The sequence below is a fragment of the Argiope bruennichi genome, chromosome X1, assembly GCF_947563725.1.
Source record: "Argiope bruennichi chromosome X1, qqArgBrue1.1, whole genome shotgun sequence".
NCBI lineage: Eukaryota > Metazoa > Arthropoda > Arachnida > Araneae > Araneidae > Argiope > Argiope bruennichi.
In genome coordinates, this window is record NC_079162.1 from 90360494 (window position 1) to 90382757 (window position 22264).

Below are 22264 nucleotides of genomic sequence, written 5' to 3' on the forward strand. Positions count from 1 at the left end.
TTTTTCTCCCTGTACCTTAGAGTTTCGTATTTTTGAAATTAATTCTTGGCTGAAAAAGGAAATTGAAAGCAAAAGATTAGATGAAGAAATCTCTCTAAATGAAGCACAAAACTAAAGTTGATTCCTTTTTACAAAACTAGAATAGCGTAAAGAACATTCTGATTGCAGTTGCATTTTTAATGCGAGATGATTTATTAAGGTAATAATCACCAGATTGATCTTCTCCAAATGTTTCGAGCTTTCGAAATACCGGAATGAGGATGCGGTTGCTATTATTTGTGTAATTACGTTAATGAAATCCGTAGTCAATAAATGGTACTGTGCAAATTTCTTTCTTTCTTCTTTTTTCATATGCGCAAAAAGGAGACATTTTTTAGACAAATTCTAAATATAATATAAAACAATTATAAACATTAACAAACAATTGATTATAAAGCAATTGATTGGATTTAATATTATCCTGCTCTATGATCCTGCAAACTCTCGAAAATTCTTTTTAAGACAGGGCCTTTATCAGATCCCAAATGAGGTACAATATCGGGGGAGCTAAACTTTTCATAACAAATGCTTTCTAGAAATTCTTCTGTATTTATAAAGAACAGTTTTCTTAAAAATTATCCTGAGTAGAACAAATTTCATTAAAATCCTTTAATTCATCATCAATAAGCAAACAGTTTTCTTAGTTTTAATTTTTTTTTCACCTTTCATAAACTATATCGAAGGAAAATGAGGTTCCTAGAGGATATAAACTTTTGAAGATGTAGATAAGCAGTCAAATTTCTGATATGCTGTACTTATATCGTAGTGCCATCTAGTGGTTCTCAGAAGCATTAAAATGAATTTTTAAAAGACAAGTCATTAGAGATTCTGCGATTTTATATCCGTTCATTATTTTTTTAAAAGATTATAATTATCAAAGGCTTTAGTATTCAAAAAATTAATGCGAAAATATTAAGTTAATGCGTTAATTGACTGAAGAAGCTTGATAAGTATTAGTTCTGTCCATTTTAACAATTTTATTATATTTAATTATTTTAAAATAAAAATTATTAAAAATCTAGTTAAGATATTAAATTTAATATTTTTGTAAATAACTTTTGAAAATGACTCTTAGTGATTAGAGATATTTATCTTTATTTATATTTTTATAACAAATTAATTACATATTCGAAATTTATTTAAAATTTAATTATTTATTCAAATAAATGTGCACTTTGCCTTAAAACAAGTAATATTTTGAAGAAAAAAAATCAAAGAAAAAAAGGAGTTCAAGATATATAATTGTAATTTTTCTATTTATACATAACATTTTACTAAATCATTCCTCTTGGGGCTTTTTTTCTTTAAATCTTTATCTTTAAATCTTTATCTTGAATTTTTATCTTTAAATCTTTATCTTTAAATCTTTATCTTGAATTTTTATCTTTAAATCTTTATGACAAACTGGGATGGTTCAGTACTGCAATTATTTCAAAAAAGTGTAATTCTTCTTTTCTTTTCTTCCTTTTTTTTTTTATTTTTTTTTTTTTTGCAACATTTTTAGATATTTGTTTACTCAGATTGTGATGGCACTATAGAATCGAAAGAGAATTAAAAAAAAAAGCGCCATAAAATTATTTGTGTAGATAAAATGTATTGTCATTCCGCCGTATCCAGAACCGGATTCAGCACTTTTGGGGCCTTTAGACAATGCAAATATGTGGCAGTATTTTTCTATTTTACAGTTTCCTATATCAGATATTTTTTTATTGATTCTAATTCTCTATAACAGCAGTATTATGTAATAAATTCTTATAAACTGAAAAAAAAATTAATTACTCTTGTTTTCAAGATAGTTGGTTTTAGTATTTCGCACATAAAAAAATCTAGATTAAAATTTAAAAGAAATTTTAAATCAAACAGCAAAAAACACTTTTTGAACATAATTTAAATACTATTTAATTATAAAATTGAGCTTTTTTTAAATTATAAAGTAACATTTTTTTAGAGTTTTTTAACAATATAATATAAAATTTGTAAAAAAATAATTACTTAGTAATATTAATGAAGCTTCAAAATTTAGACTATACTTGATTTTAATTTGAATCAGTATACTGATGATATATGATACTGAATTAGTTTGAATTTGTAAATTAAAGAAGCATAACATTAATGTACTTAGAAAACATCACAAAAATATATCGAATTTTCGTTGGTCGCTAATGCTAACGGAACCCAAGGTGGCTATCTACTTTGACTATTTGACAGTCTGGCCTTTACCTTATCTGAAATCCCGCCAAAAAATGCTCGCCAAAAGCTTAAAAAAATCACGATTTAAAACGCCGATTCTAATGATGAATGTTGCCAACTGAGAAAAAAAATATTTTCACGATATTTAATTTAGAAACGTGCTCATGTTCTTAAGTATTACATTTTCGACTTTTATTTTTAGATGAAAATTAGAAAATTATATTGTGTACAAGGTTTATTGTTTTCCAAACAATTAAAAGGCTTAAGAAGTAATGAGAGAGCAGAGGAACAAAATACGAAAAATATTCAAAAAATTAATAATGTAAAAATTGAAAAAAGAAAAAAAAAATCGTGAATTTTAATTAAAACAGAAAAAAATTCTATTAACTTACAAATTATTTTTATGAATAATAATAGAATAATAACAGTTTCACTTTAAAATAAATTTTGACTTACAGCTTCACTTTATAGGACTTTTAACTGACACCATTTTTTTTAAAAATATCTCAAATGCCTAGCGATTTCTCATTATAACTTAAAAAAAATAATAATATAATCTTAACTATCATTATAATCATTATAACTTTAAAAAATAATAATATAATCTTAACTATCATTATAATCATTATAACTTAAAAAATAATAATAATAAATAATCAAATAAACATATTTTCTCTTTACTGAAAACAACCCCCCCCCCCCACACACACGCACAAAAAAAAAAAAAAAAAAAAAAAAAAAAAACTTTTTAAATGAGTGCAAATTCTACAGACCTAAAAGAAGTCTGTTCGAATCGTAGTAACTATTCTAATTTTTCTATCACTATTTTGACTATACAATTATATAAATATTTTATCTCATTGTGCTCAGTATATAGAAGAAATAATGAGTTTTTTGAGTTTGATTTCCATTCAGAACGATAAATTTTACAGCTATTTCTTTAATATAAAGTAGTTAAGAATAACATTCAGGTTTCTACCATTATTAAAACGCGTCTTAAATATTGAAATAGATATTTAAAAAATATGCATTATTCAAAATAGTATAATCAGTTACTCAGTTAATAACCAGAAATGATACAATCCTCGTGAAAAAAGAAAACTAATATAACAATAAAGAAATTGAATGAAAGTGTCTAGCGCGAATGCCATATTTTTAAGTGAAAATTTTTTGTTGATATTTACTGTGATTAAAAAAAAAATTGAATACCATTTTGCAAAGAAGACGTCTGATAATTTTAAATATTCAGCATAATATTAAAGCAAGTGAAGATGCTCCTTTTGTACAATTAATTTGTCTTTCCTGTATCAAAAGAAAAAAATTATATCATCCTGGAATTTTGGGGCTGAAAACTATATCTGAAAATTTCAACTAAATTTAAGTCATAAGTTTAGCGTAACTAAGTGGAAATTCCATTCTCAAATACATCCACAAAACGTTTCTTATTAATATGCAAAAAATGCAAATTAAAATTTCAAATCATATTATAAATTTGATAATTAGAAATAAAAAAAAAGGAGAGTTCTGAAATAAAAATTTACATGGTTTTTATTTTTTTTTATTTATTTTTGTATACTACCAGCCGTATATCTGAAAGAATTTCATGACTGCCCTTGATTAAAACATAGACATTATTAATTATAAAAATGATGACAAAATTACTATGATAACACAATTAAAACTAATTTACATTGCACAAATGATTGAAAATATAACAAATAGCAATTGTTAATTTATTTGAAAATGTATTTTACTTGTATAAATAATATTTTCACTATAACACTTCATGATTAGTTACTTCAAACTATAAAACTTCTTAAAAGACGCAGTGTGGAAACTGTGCAACTACTCTTAACAATCCCGCTACCCAAGCTACAACAGGTTGTCAGAATGGGCGCAAGGGCCACGTTGACCCGTCCATTTGCTGGCCTTTTCCGTCGAAGCATTTTATTGATTTTTGGGAAAAAGGGCAATTCCCTTCAAGCCTATGACCTCAACAACGGGTCTTTTAATTCCCATAAGGGGAAGGATGGCTGATTTATAACGAGTCTAGCAAGTCACGTGTAATGTTGTAGATACATAATAACATAAGTACATAAATAAGTCTACAGAAATGATAAGAAAAAATAACTAAGCAAATTATTTGAAATCTAAGCAATATAATAAACTTTTGAATGTGTATCATTTTCTATGACATTATAATATAATTAAAAAATAAACAATAAGCTATGCTACTATTATACTGTATTTATACCTTTATTTAAAAGAAATTTAATTTATCCAAAATTTCAAACTTGCAAGTGCAATTTCTAAACATGATGAATTAAATGATTGGAATGATTGAATCTATCTAATTTAGATTTCTATCGGTAGCTTTGAAGTCTTTTAGTCGCAGTTTAGAGCATATCCATAATTGTCGACAAAGTGTAAAAAGTCTAAGAATTTCTAATCTTTTTTTATTTATTTATTCTTTTGAGTACTTTTAGCTTGGAAAATTTTTCTCTGTTCCCATTTATATACGTAGACGTAAAAATGTTTAAAAAAACCTAAGCATCTACAAAAAATACAAAATACACAAATGGCGCACTTAATTATGAATAAAAAATAATATTAATGCAGTTTTTAAAGAATAAAGAAAACTTCTCGAATAAAATATATCATGATAATGCAAATATTTTTCTTTTTCAGTAATACTGAAAAACTCACACTCATAAAAAGAACGAACAAAGTTTTTGGCTTTTAATATCTAGGGTAATGACCAAGCTAAGATAGTAATTCCACAATATTAAGAGCCGGCGTCCTGGCATAGGGGTAGCGCTTCTTCCCCGTGATCTGGGCGTCCCGGGTTCGAGTCCCGGTTTGGGCATGGTTGTTCTTCTGTTGTTCTATCTGTGAGATGTGTGAATGTGCCCCCCTGTAAAAAAGGGTTGTGCAAGCGAATGAATGATGCGTGAGTGGCAAAGTCGTACCCTTGGCCCTAGTTGGCGCTGCTATAAAAAATAAGAGACGTTCCCCCTCAGGCTTAAATCGCTGTCTTCGTAACAGCGGGCTTGTCAGTGGCAAGTGCCATAAGAAACAAACAAACAAACAATATTAAGAAAAGTAAGTTTTTATGTTCATATTTTTCAGCGTTTAATATTGAAAAGCGGTGATTAAAACTTCACACATACATATGATTCACACGTTCACACATATGATTCATACACATGCAGCGTTTAATATTGAAAAGCGGCGATTAAAACTCTCTAACCAACCAAAACTATAAAATCTGCTACATTTATAATAAAAGAATACACATATGATGAAATATATTCCACTTACCAAACACAGTAGAAAAATCCAGAACAATTTATCTGATGGTAGATTCTTTGAAGTGGGGTCATTTATTGGTCCCATATTGAAATATTTTCTACTTAAAGGTCACTGAAGTCCTATGACTACGAATAAATCACAGTTCATTAAGCAAATCAAGCTACTAGAAGAAATATATATTACTATGATCAAAAAGTAATCAGTATTTTAGCTTAAAACAAAAGATATCAATTTATTGGTCAAAATTTGCTTTATATTTTTCTGAGCAATCGACAGCAATTCACTTCTGCCAATGTTATTTTTTTTTCAACTATCAAAATATGTCTTAAAGTCATTTTTAAAGAGAGTTCGTAGGGAATTTTCTTTTAAATGGACTCAGAACAGTGACCGCAAAGAGGTAATTTTAATCAGAGAAATAAGAAAAGGTCACAAAGTCTGTATCAGGAGAATGCGGAGCTTATGGAGCAGCATTTGTAGAATGTTTGGTTAAATCCAACGAGTAATAATTTCATTTTGAGTAATTGTATTATCGTGGCGTAAAATCCATGAGTTTTCTGGCCACTTTGAAGGCCGTTTTCGATGAATTGCATCTTTCAAACGTTTAATTACTAATCTTTATTGACTATTTGTCCAGCTGGCAGAAATTCACGATGGACTACCTTGATTTTTGATAACTTTGATGGAATGTTTAGGTCTTGCTTCACCTTTCAAATGTCATTCACTTGATTGTTGATCTTTTTCTATATCAAAAGCATGTATCTAAGTTTCATCACCAGCAATAATGCGTTTAAACAATAAGTTGCCATTAGAAAGTATCTCTTGGTTCATCTGAGAACGTTGTTTTTGAAGCAAAGTTCTTAGGACAACTCGAGAAGTGATGTGTTGCAACCCTAAATTATCTTTTAAAATCGCTTGATAGGAGCCAAAAAATATAGCAATTTTTTCAGTAGTGTATCTCGTTGTCAAACACGCGATTGGATTACGAAGTACCTATTCTCTAACCTTATCAATATCTTGATCATTAATCTAAGTGGAAGAGCGACCAGATCACGAATTATCTCTGATGGATTCTCAACTATCTTTAAACTCTACCAATCAGATACTGTTATTTCAGAAAAACAGCCGTCTTTAAAAGCTTTTTGCAACATTTCTAGTGCTTTCATAGCAAAAATTTCATTGCGGAAACAAAATTTAATGCATGTTCTTTCTTCAATAACATTAACCATTTTGGAAAATCAACAGAGTAGAATCTTATCTCATTAAAACGAATTAACTTCAGACGATAGAATGAAAAAAAATTCTGATTGTTGCCATTATGTTTATAGAAGTATAAAAATGCTTGATAAAAATTTACAGAAGATATTTATCTACTATAGATGCATTTTAAATAAAGCATTCCGGATACTTTTTAATCATTGTAGTATACCTGCAGAAAATTAACGGAATTTTTTTATATTTTCATTTTTATTGGTTTCTTAATTTGCTATATTAATGAGAAGTTCAGATTATTTTCTAATCAATCAGGATGTTTTGAAGCTACAAAAGGATTAATTTGTGACAGACCTTTTAATTTTGAATGGTGATCAGGTGACGAAGACAATACTTCAGTTGGAAACCTTGTCTCTAAACTTCCACATCACACCAGTGGGAAAGCGTTTGCTCCACGGTGCCAGATTCAGCATGAAGATGGAAGACGTACACAGCGGATCTTTAGTGATATCGGATTTTAAACCTGAAACCCTCCGCTCCAAAGCCGAGACATTGCCACGAAGTTAAAGCAGTCCTAATGGAACAGAGACGTTGTTGAGAGATACACGAAGATTACTGTGAGGGCATCTTGTAATTTTGAGCCACAGTCAAAGTATAAGTATGCCCAAACTTTCACTTCATACCAACACGAGGAAGACACATTAAACCACATGTAGTTACTTCCACACCACACCAGTGGAAGGGCCTTTGACTCACGGTGCCAGATTTAGCATGCAGATGGAACACATACACAGCGGATCTTTAGTGGAATCGGATTTTAAACCTGAAACCCTCCGCTCCAAAGCCGAGACATTGCCACGAAGTTAAAGCAGTCCTAATGGAACAGAGACGTTGTTGAGAGATACACGAAGATTACTGTGAGGGCATCTTGTAATTTTGAGCCACAGTCAAAGTATAAGTATGCCAAACTTTCACTTCATACCAACACGAGGAAGACACATTAAACCACATGTAGTTACTTCCACACCACACCAGTGGAAGGATCTTTGACTCACGGTGCCAGATTTAGCATGCAGATGGAACACATACACAGCGGATCTTTAGTGGAATCGGATTTTAAACCTGAAACCCTCCGCTCCAAAGCCGAGACATTGCCACGAAGTTAAAGCAGTCCTAATGGAACAGAGACGTTGTTGAGAGATACACGAAGATTACTGTGAGGGCATCTTGTAATTTTGAGCCACAGTCAAAGTATAAGTATGCCAAACTTTCACTTCATACCAACACGAGGAAGACACATTAAACCACATGTAGTTACTTCCACACCACACCAGTGGAAGGGCCTTTGACTCACGGTGCCAGATTTAGCATGCAGATGGAACACATACACAGCGGATCTTTAGTGGAATCGGATTTTAAACCTGAAACTCTCCGCTCCAAAGCAGAGGTATTGCCCCGAAATTAAAGCAGTCCTAATGGAACAGAGACGTTGTTGAGAGAGATCGTTATTTAGAGATATACGCAGATTACTGAGAGGGCATGCTGTGATTTTGAGCTATAGTCAGATTATAAGTATTCCAGACTTTCACGCCATACCAACACGAGGAAAACAGGTTAGTGTGCAGGTTACTTCTTTGGTGCAATGAGTTCTAGAAGTTGGGACCTTTCTGCCCAGACTTTAAATAAATAAAAAAAATACTTTAAATATTTCATGTTTTGTACAAAGAACTGGTGCTTTGAATTATCAAAAGTTGAAAGTTTTTAATTTGCCCAAGATAATTTTTTTTTCAAATTTTTCTTGATACCTCAGTTTTTAACACCTTTTGCAGTTACGAAAAAGACTGAAGTGAAAAGGCTTTACTGCCAGCATCATTACGAATTATGCTTTAGAATTCTTTAGATGCGTGTGAATGCACAGAAATTATTGTGAGGGCCTGGTTTTTACTATACGCAAGATTGAATAAATTATTCATTGTTCAGCGTCGTGTTGCAATTAATTTCGAAAATATGTTATATGTGCGCGACTTTGTTTCATTCCCATCTCTCCCTCACAGGACATCTGTTAATGATGAATTTATTAATTCATGTTCTCTGTGCTAGGTTCCTCCTTCTATGTTTTATATGATACGTTCCAAGCACGTAAGCACGTATAGAAGCACGTATATGTTCCTATTTCTTTTAAACTCACATGTGGATTCTTTATTGGATGATTTATGTTGATACATTATACAAAATGTACCTTGAAATGCTCATAAAAGTTGTTTTTGCAACTTTGTACTATTTTTGCATGTTCGATGGTTTGTAGGAAGACAAGTCCTAAGGAAACAGATTCCTAAATTAGATGTGAGAAGACATAAATGTAAATTAAAACTACATAATGATGATTTGTAAAAATGCTTCACAATTATCGATACAGAAGAAATATATAAATAATCATCGCATTAAGATAAGCAGTCATAATTTTAAATAAGCTCTGGCTTCTAAATACTAAAGACAAATCAAAAACATTGCGTATTTGGATTTAAAAAAATTCGGTAAAAATATTAGGCAAACAGTTCTTTATAAATTACTCTCAAAAGAAAAACAACAGGCTAATTTTTTGTATAGAAGATACTTAAAATGATAGCATTCCGAAAAACATAGTATTTGAGTTCAATCTGTTATATGCTTAAGTATGGGTTCCATGTTAAAGCTGTAACCACCTCTAGCAGTTATACATGCACGACAACGATATTCTGTTTCAAAATAACCTTTATTAACTAAATTGGCGGTTAAATCAAGACATTTCAAAGATCCTGGAGGGTTGCATCGGGCGGGTTAATCCAGAAGGGCGTCCCAAACGTGCTCAATTGATCTGCTTTATCCATACTCACAAGAACTTGCTCATGTAGGTAATTCTTCATCAAACGAGTTCTATCTCATCTAGCATTAGCCCTTGTAAAAAAAAGGAGTCAACCATTACACTTTTGTAAGGACGAATAACTAGATAAAAAATATTACCTCTGTAGATATAAGCATGAACGGTGCATCTTTGGACGATATACAGGTAAGTGTTGTCACTAAATTGTAAATCTGACCACACATATATGTTGAACTTACTAGATCGGAGTTATCCATGTTCTGCTTAAACATCCTGAAAAGTTGGCTGACCCTCGTCACGACAGAATGGAGGTAGAAATGATGTTGATTCCTAGGCCATCAGCAGTTACCGTACATCCCATTTGATAGATCTCATCATTGGAGTTGAAGTAACTCGACTCCACAACACTTATGTACCCACCAGAGAAGCGAAAACAAGCCAATGAATGAAAGCTTGTCATCACTCATATCTGAGGTGCCACCCCTAGAGGAAATATATTGGGTTTACGATTCTGTCTGTTTCATAAACATGGCTGGGATGATAGAGGGTGTACAATTACCTCCAGATATCATCATCAACATATAAAATTTGTCTTTTGTGGTTTTGCAAACATCAATCCGAATACAATACTCCAATGACTTTGAAGAGACTTTCACACAATTGATGTATTGTTATATGTGTCCTACTAAATTCTTTTTATTTTTGTGGCATAGTGTGAGAGGTGCATTCACTGGTTTAAGCCTCCTTCGTGATATCTTCTGTGCACAGTTCATCTGAATACTAGGCTTCCAATAACTGCAACAAAAGAAGATTTTAGGTAGATTGCTACTACGTTTCTCTGCCTCTTTGGAGTTCTTGAAAAAAGAGCAATTTTCATTACTTTTAACTGGAAGTCATATACGGCTGTATCTCCCAGAAGCTGCATATCTTTTTAGACATGGAACCCAAAGTATAAATTGTAGAAAGATATAAATCAAACCATCTTCCCTCATAGGGTTAATCTTGCCCTTCTATTTGTCCAACAACACGCCATCCTAATATTTCAGATAAATGATTCAGATCATGAAACTAGCGTGAATGCTGTACTCTCGACTTTCTCGCGAACTTAGACAATGTAGCACCATATTTTCTATTCTTCTTTTAAGAGTCTTTTGCTCCTAACGTATTGTGAAAGATAGAGAAAAAGGTGGCAAAGCCTGATAAGTCGAAGCACAATCTACAAGATGATTTTCTCCCACCATCCTCCAAATCTGATGCTGCATGACGCAATTTGTACTTCTCAGTTTAAAGAAGAAAACCGAATATGTATTTTAGGTATCTTATTTTCGATCAATTGAAATCAAAATTCGGTATATATCGACAATATGGGTTATAAGACCACATGGCAAATTTCATTTATCTAAGTCTTTATGAATATGAGTTATCTCTCTGAGATAGAAATGAATATGAAGAGCGATAGATGACCACTCCTTGGTCCAAAATTCGGTACAGGTATAAAATTTTCATAATAAAATTACGTACCAAATTTTTCCTAATTTCAAGTCTTTTAGTTGCACATACATAAGGACAGACAGGCCGACAGAATTTCTATAGATGGGTTTTCGTCAAAAATTTGAAAGATAACTATAAATTCGGTGTGAAGCCCACATCCAAATTTCATCCGTCTAGCCCAATGCGTATTTTAATAATATTTACAGAGAGACACATAATTTCAAAAATAGTATTTTTCAGACTCAAGAAGAGCTAAAAAATGGCGAATTACCAAAATCTGGAGAGGGAATTTTTCGACAATAATAATACTTTCTCTTAGTATTTTGTACATGAGAAAGTAAAAGTGGTTATCTCGAGATTTCACTAATTTCTACTTGCAGAAAATACAGACACTTTTAAAGCTTCTTTTTTTCTAGCCACCTGTCCATTGCCTTTAAGTGACAACAGCTACATTGATTTGTATTTTATATTCTGGCGCAGCGTGCTTTTTACGTTTGATAAATAATGTGAATGGCTTTTTTTTTGTACTTTTCTGATTTTCTTTAATTTTTGGAGACCAATGTATTACCATTAATCTCGATAATGCCCTTTAAAAATTCTAAATTAAAATTAATATAAAGAAATTTTTCAGCCTCCGTTTAATTTCAACATAGCATTCTAAAAAACTTCTTTTATTTCCATGAACCTGGAGGGGGCGACAGTGGCCGAAAAACAGAGAATTGGAGTCCCGATCGGAGACTGCTGGGTTGCATCCCGATTCCTCCAGATAGTTGCCATCTGGAGGAATCGGGACTCCATTTGGCTTGGCTTGGTGAATGTTAAATGTTTTAGAGTCAAACCCCCTCCCAGTAATGTGGAATGGAAGTTTGGGTGATATCAAGATACCGTCCTTTCTATAGAACGTTGATATAAAACTAATATCCTTCAAAAAATGCACAAAATATAATTCAAAACAGGATATTCAATAAAAAAAATTTCTATTTTTAAACATTTTTACACTTTGAATCTATTTTTTAGTATGGATTTCTAGTGCTTTCTTTAAAGATTGAAAAAAAAATCGTTTTCATGGAAAGGTAAAAGAGATACATTTTTCTGTCCAATAAAAATTCAATTGCAGAACATTTGCAGTTTAGAAAAAAAAATCTTAACCATTTAATTTATCACAGGCATTATCTGATCGTATTCAGTACCTTCTATTTTGAATGAAAGACTTAAAAAAATGAAAAAAAAAGGATAATAAGAGTAGAAAAAGATGAGGATCTTCCTTTGTCCTGCATAATAAAAGCTCCGAAACTAGTATATAATTAAATTGTTCGTTTGTGATAAAAATGAGAAACATTTCATAATTTAATTATTTATGATTGAATCTTTTAAATTGGTTCTCCATCCATTTTTTCGATATGTAATTTCTAACATTTTGTAGCCTATTTTGAAAACTAATTAAAGGGAGCAAACATTCTCATTCAATAATTTCAAGGTGATTAATGCGCATTTTGTAGATTAGCGTTCCTTTTATTTTTGTGCGAGAACATTCTTTTCTTTGCACTCTATAATTAGAGAACACGCTCAGTGAATGTAATTACTGTCTTCTGTTTACGATCAAGGTGGAATCTTTTTGATACTTTTTTAAATTATTATGAAGTGAAAAATGTAGAAACTTATTCTGCACGCAATGGTGGTAATTCCAAAAAAAAATCAATACCGTTATCCGCGATTCATGCGTGTTAAATCAATGCACCTAAAGAAGTTCGCACCTCTTATTTCACAATCCCTCCATTTTCAGAATGCTATCTATTTTAAGCGCTAAAAATAAGGAATTAATTAGAAGTTTTAGTTAAAGATTTCATTTGGTTTGAAACCTGTTAGAATTGTTTTACCACAAAAATCGAGTATGAAAGATAAATTATAAAATTATGCTTGGATGACACGGTTCGCTTGTCAAATGAAGCTGGATCGATCCAAAACTCATTGGATTGTTTATGCAAGTATGGTGATAGTCATTGTTCGTTTAAGTATTCCGAGGCTACTTCTTTTGGACGATTCTATCACGTTAAGGGGTGAGACGCGGAAGGATGAACATATTTGCGGTACTCTTCTTTATTCCTTTATATTTATATCTGCCCCATTATGTACCTTTTAGTTCAGTTTTTATCCCATGTGTATATGAATGTCGTGTCGTTTCTGATCATACTGTTTTATTTTAACTGAAATGTGCGCAATGATTGCTGATATGACTAGTTCAAGTGGGAAAAAAAAGCTTTCAGGAGTGGCGCAAAGAATATTTTATAAAATATCATTAAATGTGACAGATTATCTGCCATTGTTAATTTCAAAATGTTATCAAAAATTCAATAACAAATGAAAAAAGGTGCTTCAAAATAAAATTATTTTTATTATTTTTCAAAAAAGAGAATTATTAAATTTTAAAGAACAAATCTTTCGTTTCTTCACTAGAATTTAACGTTTAGGTTTCTTACAGTAAATAAAAATTGTTCTAAAGTGCTTTATTGTGCATTAGAGTCATTTCCTCATAGTATTTCGAGTATCAATTTTTTCTCTTTCTAACTCCGCGAATAATCCGAGTTCATTTTATTTTAAATAAAAACCTTTCATCTTTCCTCCCACCCCTATTTAAATTAAATAAATGCATCTTGATGAATGCTCAAAAGCGCGGAGGGTTTTCGAATCCTTGAATGACCAGTAATATTAATGTTCCACCGGCAAATAAGGAAGATAAAATAATAATAATAATAATCCCTAAATGTGTGTACGCATTTGCAAACCAATTGGTTTGTGAAGCATTCGAGGAAATTATTTTCGCAGCGAACCCAGTGTGAACCATGGAAACAAGCCACCAATCATCCTTTATCAATCAGCAGGATGAAAAAAAAGGGAGGAGTTTTTGTCATTGGAAGTGCTTGGTTTGCAGATTTGGCCTTGCAAATTCGTTGGAGATTTCATAGATTCTTGAATTATGAATCCGTTTGTATTTGTTGGAAGGCTGGTAGAGTTTGGTTTCTGGTGAATAGTTCTCAAACCATTCGCTAACAACAACAACAACAAAAATTACGAATCGCTGTTTGAGAATGGTTCGCGAAACATTCGGTTCATAAGTCAGCACGGACTTTCGAAAGAACAATTCAATTTAATTTAGTAACATTAATATCCTATTTCGAAATAAAACGAAAATAATTTTGGTACGAAGCCTGTAATTTTGAATTGTGGTCCATATTTTGAGGAAGATGCCCAAATCGGCATTTTCTCAGTTCTGTTGGAAATACCAGAGAAAAGATGTCAGATCATCAAATCTAAATTTAACGATGGTTATGCCTAAATTCGTGCTTAATACATACGGAATCAGGTATCAAACTTAAGACCCTCTGTCTTCGAAGACGAGGTCTTACAATTCCTGACGAGAATCTTCATCCCATCTTAAGTGCTTTTTAATAATTTTTTTCGTTGTGAAAAAGAGTAATATAGCTTAGGAGTGGTTGAGTGTAATCTAAATTTCCTTTCGAATTTTGTCTATGAAAGTAGAGGATCAAGAGTTTGAGACCTGATTTCATTAAAAGTGAACTGCGTATGTGAACCTCGCGCATATTTAATTAATCACTAAACAATTTAGGTATAGTTATATAAACAATTCGCTGTGGTGTGAACTGGAAGTATAGAGAGGTACTGCTTTGAAAACTTTGAATTTTAAACTAGTTGGTTAAAATTCAAAGTTTTTCAGAATTTTTATTTCAATATTCTCCACATTTTAACTATTTGAAAATTAACTCAATTCCGCCTACAACTGTTCTCCCGTTATTTAAAAACAACTCATCAAATCTCTGCATGCTTTACCAATTAAAATGCATGGAAATTTGTAATTTATTAAAGGCAATGTGCTTAGTTTTGAAATTAAAAAAAGTGTAAGATATCAATGTTAATTTTGAATTTTTGAGATATAAAACTATTTATACATTTTTTTTTATCACAGATATATTTTTCTTAAAGCTTCCTATCGAACAATGTTCATATTGTATTGTACTGTCATGAAAATCAGTACAATACAATATGAAAAATTTCCATAAACATAAAACGCCATTTAATTACGAATTTAAAACGACTAATGACTGAAAAATGTTACTTATTTAATTAAGTATTTAAGATTATCATTAAAAGTAAGAAAAAGCTCTTAAAACATATTATTATTTATGGGCTAAAAGTATTTATTTTTTTATTTTAATAGTCTATGTTTCAACCTGTAATTTATAATTCATCATTGCTAATATTAATATATCTAGAAATATTTTTTTCTTCAAATTCACAAACAGGCAACGTAATTTACCAAAAAATTATTTGATTAATTGAGAAACCGATCATTAAATTCTGAACTTAGTAAAACAGTGCATTGTCATTTAGAACATACACGACTAAAAAATTGAAAATAAATAAATATAACTATAAATGCCTTACATGGCATTCGCGAACAATTGTTAAGGAATACAGATCTTTGGAGAATCTAGCAATTTTACTGAATTTATCCCACAATTAGACGCCCTTAATATACAATTTAGACGCCCTTTTTTTCGACCAATTGAAACTGACATTTGATGCGGAACTACGGTTGTAGTCACAAGCCGAACCGAATATCATTGATTTACCGAACCACATACCGAATTTCATTAATTTAAGTCTTTGCACTTATGAGTTATTGCTTTTACATATGTGTGAAAGGATAGATTGACAGTTAATACGATGACAGATTTGATTCAAAATCTGAAAAGAATCTACATTTTAGATAAAACACCGTCATGATTGATTTACCAAACCACGTACCGAATTTCATTAATTTAAGTTTTTGCACTTATGAGTTATTGCTTTTACATATGTGTGAAAGGATAGATTGACAGTTAATCCGATGACAGATTTGATTCAAAATCTGAAAAGAATCTACATTTTAGATAAAACACCGTTATGATTGATTTACCGAACCACATACCGAATTTCATTAATTTAAGTCTTTGCACTTATGAGTTATTGCTTTTACATATGTGTGAAAGGATAGATTGACAGTTAATCCGATGACAGATTTGATTCAAAATCTGAAAAGAATCTACATTTTAGATAAAACACCGTCATGATTGATTTACCAAACCACGTACCGAATTTCATTAATTTAAGTTTTTGCACTTATGAGTTATTGCTTTTACATATGTGTGAAAGGATAGATTGACAGTTAATACGATGACAGATTTGATTCAAAATCTGAAAAGAATCTACATTTTAGATAAAACACCGTCATGATTGATTTACCGAACCACATACCGAATTTCATTAATTTAAGTCTTTGCACTTATGAGTTATTGCTTTTACATATGTGTGAAAGGATAGATTGACAGTTAATCCGATGACAGATTTGATTCAAAATCTGAAAAGAATCTACATTTTAGATAAAACACCGTCATGATTGATTTACCAAACCACGTACCGAATTTCATTAATTTAAGTTTTTGCACTTATGAGTTATTGCTTTTACATATGTGTGAAAGGATAGATTGACAGTTAATACGATGACAGATTTGATTCAAAATCTGAAAAGAATCTACATTTTAGATAAAACACCGTCATGATTGATTTACCGAACCACATACCGAATTTCATTAATTTAAGTCTTTGCACTTATGAGTTATTGCTTTTACATATGTGTGAAAGGATAGATTGACAGTTAATCCGATGACAGATTTGATTCAAAATCTGAAAAGAATCTACATTTTAGATAAAACACCGTCATGATTGATTTACCAAACCACGTACCGAATTTCATTAATTTAAGTTTTTGCACTTATGAGTTATTGCTTTTACATATGTGTGAAAGGATAGATTGACAGTTAATACGATGACAGATTTGATTCAAAATCTGAAAAGAATCTACATTTTAGATAAAACACCGTCATGATTGATTTACCGAACCACATACCGAATTTCATTAATTTAAGTCTTTGCACTTATGAGTTATTGCTTTTACATATGTGTGAAAGGATAGATTGACAGTTAATCCGATGACAGATTTGATTCAAAATCTGAAAAGAATCTACATTTTAGATAAAACACCGTCATGATTGATTTACCAAACCACGTACCGAATTTCATTAATTTAAGTTTTTGCACTTATGAGTTATTGCTTTTACATATGTGTGAAAGGATAGATTGACAGTTAATACGATGACAGATTTGATTCAAAATCTGAAAAGAATCTACATTTTAGATAAAACACCGTCATGATTGATTTACCGAACCACATACCGAATTTCATTAATTTAAGTCTTTGCACTTATGAGTTATTGCTTTTACATATGTGTGAAAGGATAGATTGACAGTTAATCCGATGACAGATTTGATTCAAAATCTGAAAAGAATCTACATTTTAGATAAAACACCGTCATGATTGATTTACCAAACCACGTACCGAATTTCATTAATTTAAGTTTTTGCACTTATGAGTTATTGCTTTTACATATGTGTGAAAGGATAGATTGACAGTTAATACGATGACAGATTTGATTCAAAATCTGAAAAGAATCTACATTTTAGATAAAACACCGTCATGCTAAATTTTATCTATTTCGGTCTTTACGTTTAGTAATTATCGAGTTTTCTAGCACTCGAAGACAACCAGGCAGGCTTTCTTTGAATGGATTTTGTTTAAAATTTGATAGAAATCGAAGAAGGTAGTCGTAAGTCCATATACTAAATTTCATCTGTATAGTTCAAAGGAAGTTTCATTTATCATGTTCACAGCGAGACAAATAGATATAATGACAAAATGTATTTTTCTAGCTCAGGAAGGTCTGAAACGTGGAGATTCGTCAAAATCTCGAGTTTGACTTTTTGAACGATTAAAATACTTTTTCTATACTTCGTATACGGATAAATAAAAAGTCAAGTAAAATAAAAGTTTATGAAAATAATTCAATGTTGAAGAAAGGCAGTAAAAATCTTTATTTTTTTATTTTTATACTTCCGCAAAAGTTTTATTTCCAATTCTACACCCTATTCGGAAATTATTGGATAAGTATAATTGGGACCTACCTTTATCTCTTAGGTTTGTATCATGATACTTTTCAGAATATTTTTCTCTGTATCAATTTTTATTTTGCTGTTGAAGAAAAATAAGAAAATCACTCGAGCGAATTTTTTTTTTTACCTTGGTCAACAAACACACACTTATTTCTCACATTTTTTTCAAATCGTCTTATATGACACGAACGTTCTAGAGATATAAATGTAAATATTTTTCTACATAAGGTACAGCAGGATTTCAGGTTCGAGACTGATTCCACTGAAGAAATGTCGTGTAAACGGGACAGGTGCACGTTAAATCCGTCGGGGCCAAACGTTCTCCCGCTGGTGTGGTGTGGAGGGGGGTTCCAGCTCAGGTTTTGTCCTCGTCATCAGACCGCAGTTCAAAATTACTAGGACCGTCCCAAAATAACCCTTGTGTTGCTTTAAAATGGGAAGTTAATATACTTAAACTATCACGAGAAGCTTTTGAACAGCACTTTCTTCTGATTTGACCGTTTCAAAATTTTAGAGGCATATATCAAAATGTATGTAAAAAGCACACATGAGAATAATAAATGAAACACGTATTAAAAATTAATCGAAATCGTGTCTTAAAAATTATACGCTAAATTTTGATTCAACAGCTAAGAGGCATTAGTGGCATATGGTATTTCGTGTCAACGTACAATAATCATTTATCAAATATCATATTCAATTTTATAACGGATTAGTTGACATACCTAGAGTTCCACATGATTAAAATCCTTTCTTGTATAATATTTTTAATGTTAAATGCTACTTTTATATAAAATATTATAATATACAGAATTTTTTTAAAGACATATGAAGTGAAATAAAAATGAAATTTTAAAAACAGAGGAGGAGAATTTCAAACTTTTTACAATGTCCAGCAAAGAAGTACAATAAATTTTCTTATTTCGTTTTGAACTTTATAAAGTTAATACTATTCTTTCTCTTATCTTAAATAATAAATGAGCAAAATTTGGTTGAATTCTATCCAGTTGTTTAGGATATGGGGAGCATATACGCATGTAAACATATGAAGCCGCATTGTCTTTATTTATATTAAGATTTATTTTTCATAAACACGTGTTTTTCGTCAATTAATTATTTTCCATGAAGTTACTGTGGAATAAAGGCGAAATTTTGCTTAATTTCTAATTAATCGAATATTTAATTAATTTTTGAACTTTATAAAGTTAACAATATTCTTTCTCTTGTCTTAAATAATAAATGAGCAAAATTTGGCTGAATTCTATCCAGTTGTTTAGGATATGGGGAGCATATACGCATGTAAACATATGAAGCCGCATTGTCTTTATTTATATTAAGATTTATTTTTCATAAACACGTGTTTTTCGTCAATTAATTATTTTCCATGAAGTTACTGTGGAATAAAGGCGAAATTTTGCTTAATTTCTAATTAATCGAATATTTAATTAATTTTTGAACTTTATAAAGTTAACAATATTCTTTCTCTTGTCTTAAATAATAAATGAGCAAAATTTGGCTGAATTCTATCCAGTTGTTTAGGATATGGGGAGCATATACGCATGTAAACATATGAAGCCGCATTGTCTTTATTTATATTAAGATTTATTTTTCATAAACACGTGTTTTTCGTCAATTAATTATTTTCCATGAAGTTACTGTGGAATAAAGGCGAAATTTTGCTTAATTTCTAATTAATCGAATATTTAATTAATTTTTGAACTTTATAAAGTTAACAATATTCTTTCTCTTGTCTTAAATAATAAATGAGCAAAATTTGGTTGAATTCTATCCAGTTGTTTAGGATATGGGGAGCATATACGCATGTAAACATATGAAGCCGCATTGTCTTTATTTATATTAAGATTTATTTTTCATAAACACGTGTTTTTCGTCAATTAATTATTTTCCATGAAGTTACTGTGGAATAAAGGCGAAATTTTGCTTAATTTCTAATTAATCGAATATTTAATTAATTTTTGAACTTTATAAAGTTAACAATATTCTTTCTCTTGTCTTAAATAATAAATGAGCAAAATTTGGCTGAATTCTATCCAGTTGTTTAGGATATGGGGAGCATATACGCATGTAAACATATGAAGCCGCATTGTCTTTATTTATATTAAGATTTATTTTTCATAAACACGTGTTTTTCGTCAATTAATTATTTTCCATGAAGTTACTGTGGAATAAAGGCGAAATTTTGCTTAATTTCTAATTAATCGAATATTTAATTAATTTTTGAACTTTATAAAGTTAACAATATTCTTTCTCTTGTCTTAAATAATAAATGAGCAAAATTTGGCTGAATTCTATCCAGTTGTTTAGGATATGGGGAGCATATACGCATGTAAACATATGAAGCCGCATTGTCTTTATTTATATTAAGATTTATTTTTCATAAACACGTGTTTTTCGTCAATTAATTATTTTCCATGAAGTTACTGTGGAATAAAGGCGAAATTTTGCTTAATTTCTAATTAATCGAATATTTAATTAATTTTTGAACTTTATAAAGTTAACAATATTCTTTCTCTTGTCTTAAATAATAAATGAGCAAAATTTGGCTGAATTCTATCCAGTTGTTTAGGATATGGGGAGCATATACGCATGTAAACATATGAAGCCGCATTGTCTTTATTTATATTAAGATTTATTTTTCATAAACACGTGTTTTTCGTCAATTAATTATTTTCCATGAAGTTACTGTGGAATAAAGGCGAAATTTTGCTTAATTTCTAATTAATCGAATATTTAATTAATTTTTGAACTTTATAAAGTTAACAATATTCTTTCTCTTGTCTTAAATAATAAATGAGCAAAATTTGGTTGAATTCTATCCAGTTGTTTAGGATATGGGGAGCATATACGCATGTAAACATATGAAGCCGCATTGTCTTTATTTATATTAAGATTTATTTTTCATAAACACGTGTTTTTCGTCAATTAATTATTTTCCATGAAGTTATGTGGAATAAAGGCGAAATTTTGCTTAATTTCTAATTAATCGAATATTTAATTAATTTTTGAACTTTATAAAGTTAACAATATTCTTTCTCTTGTCTTAAATAATAAATGAGCAAAATTTGGCTGAATTCTATCCAGTTGTTTAAGATATGTGGAGCAAATACGCATATAAACATATGTTATTCTATGATAATATATAACATTACCTTTTGACACAACCCTAACGACATTTCTAAGACAAGCTCAAACGAAGTTGCTAATTGTCAGACTATTAAAACTTTTCTCATTTTGCTTCATTATGAATGTGCCATTATTAATATCAGGAATCTTATCTGCTATAGCAATTTTTCTTTCAAAAAAGCAGTGGTGTGCGAAATATTGCGTTGTAACATCATTCAATGACGTTTCTTCTGTGTTGTTGCGTTGTGACTTATGGCACTTTACAAGCCCGCTGACAGTTATCTGTCAGAGATTTAAGCCGTGTGAGCGTCTCTTGTATTTTCAGTGGCGCCAACTAGGGCCAAGATTATGACTTAGCTACTTTATGCGTCACATTCGCTTGCACAATACCTTTATGTATGGGGCACATTCACACACCTCCCAGGTGGAAGGAACACAGAAAAAAAATAACCCTGCCCGAACCGGGACTCGAACCCGGGTCGTCCAGATCATTGGGAAGACGCGCTAACCCTATGCCAGGACGCCGGCGACCTCTCTTCTGAAATTGGTATAAAACAAGGACAAAATGAGTCGTCTGGCTATTCAAATAACGTTATTTCACAAAACAAATTAGTTAGTTATGGGCGTTTGAAAAGATCTGATATTCAGATTGTTCATTCTAGTCGAGACCCAGTAACTAATTTACAAGCCGTTGAAATGATTTACGGCGTATGCAGAATGTTCATTCTAACTGCGGCCTAATTCTAATTTATAAGCGGTTAGATATAGGAATATAGTTCTAATTGGAAGCTTCATAACTCGGCCATTTTTAATCGTGTGAGAGAAGATTAATTTAAATACCGAAAAATGGCTCACAAAAAAGCAGATTTCATAGCTATTACAGAAGACCAATTTCAATTGAAGGAAGAAGATAAATACTTTTTTTACATCATTTAAAGCATTTAACAATTGGAA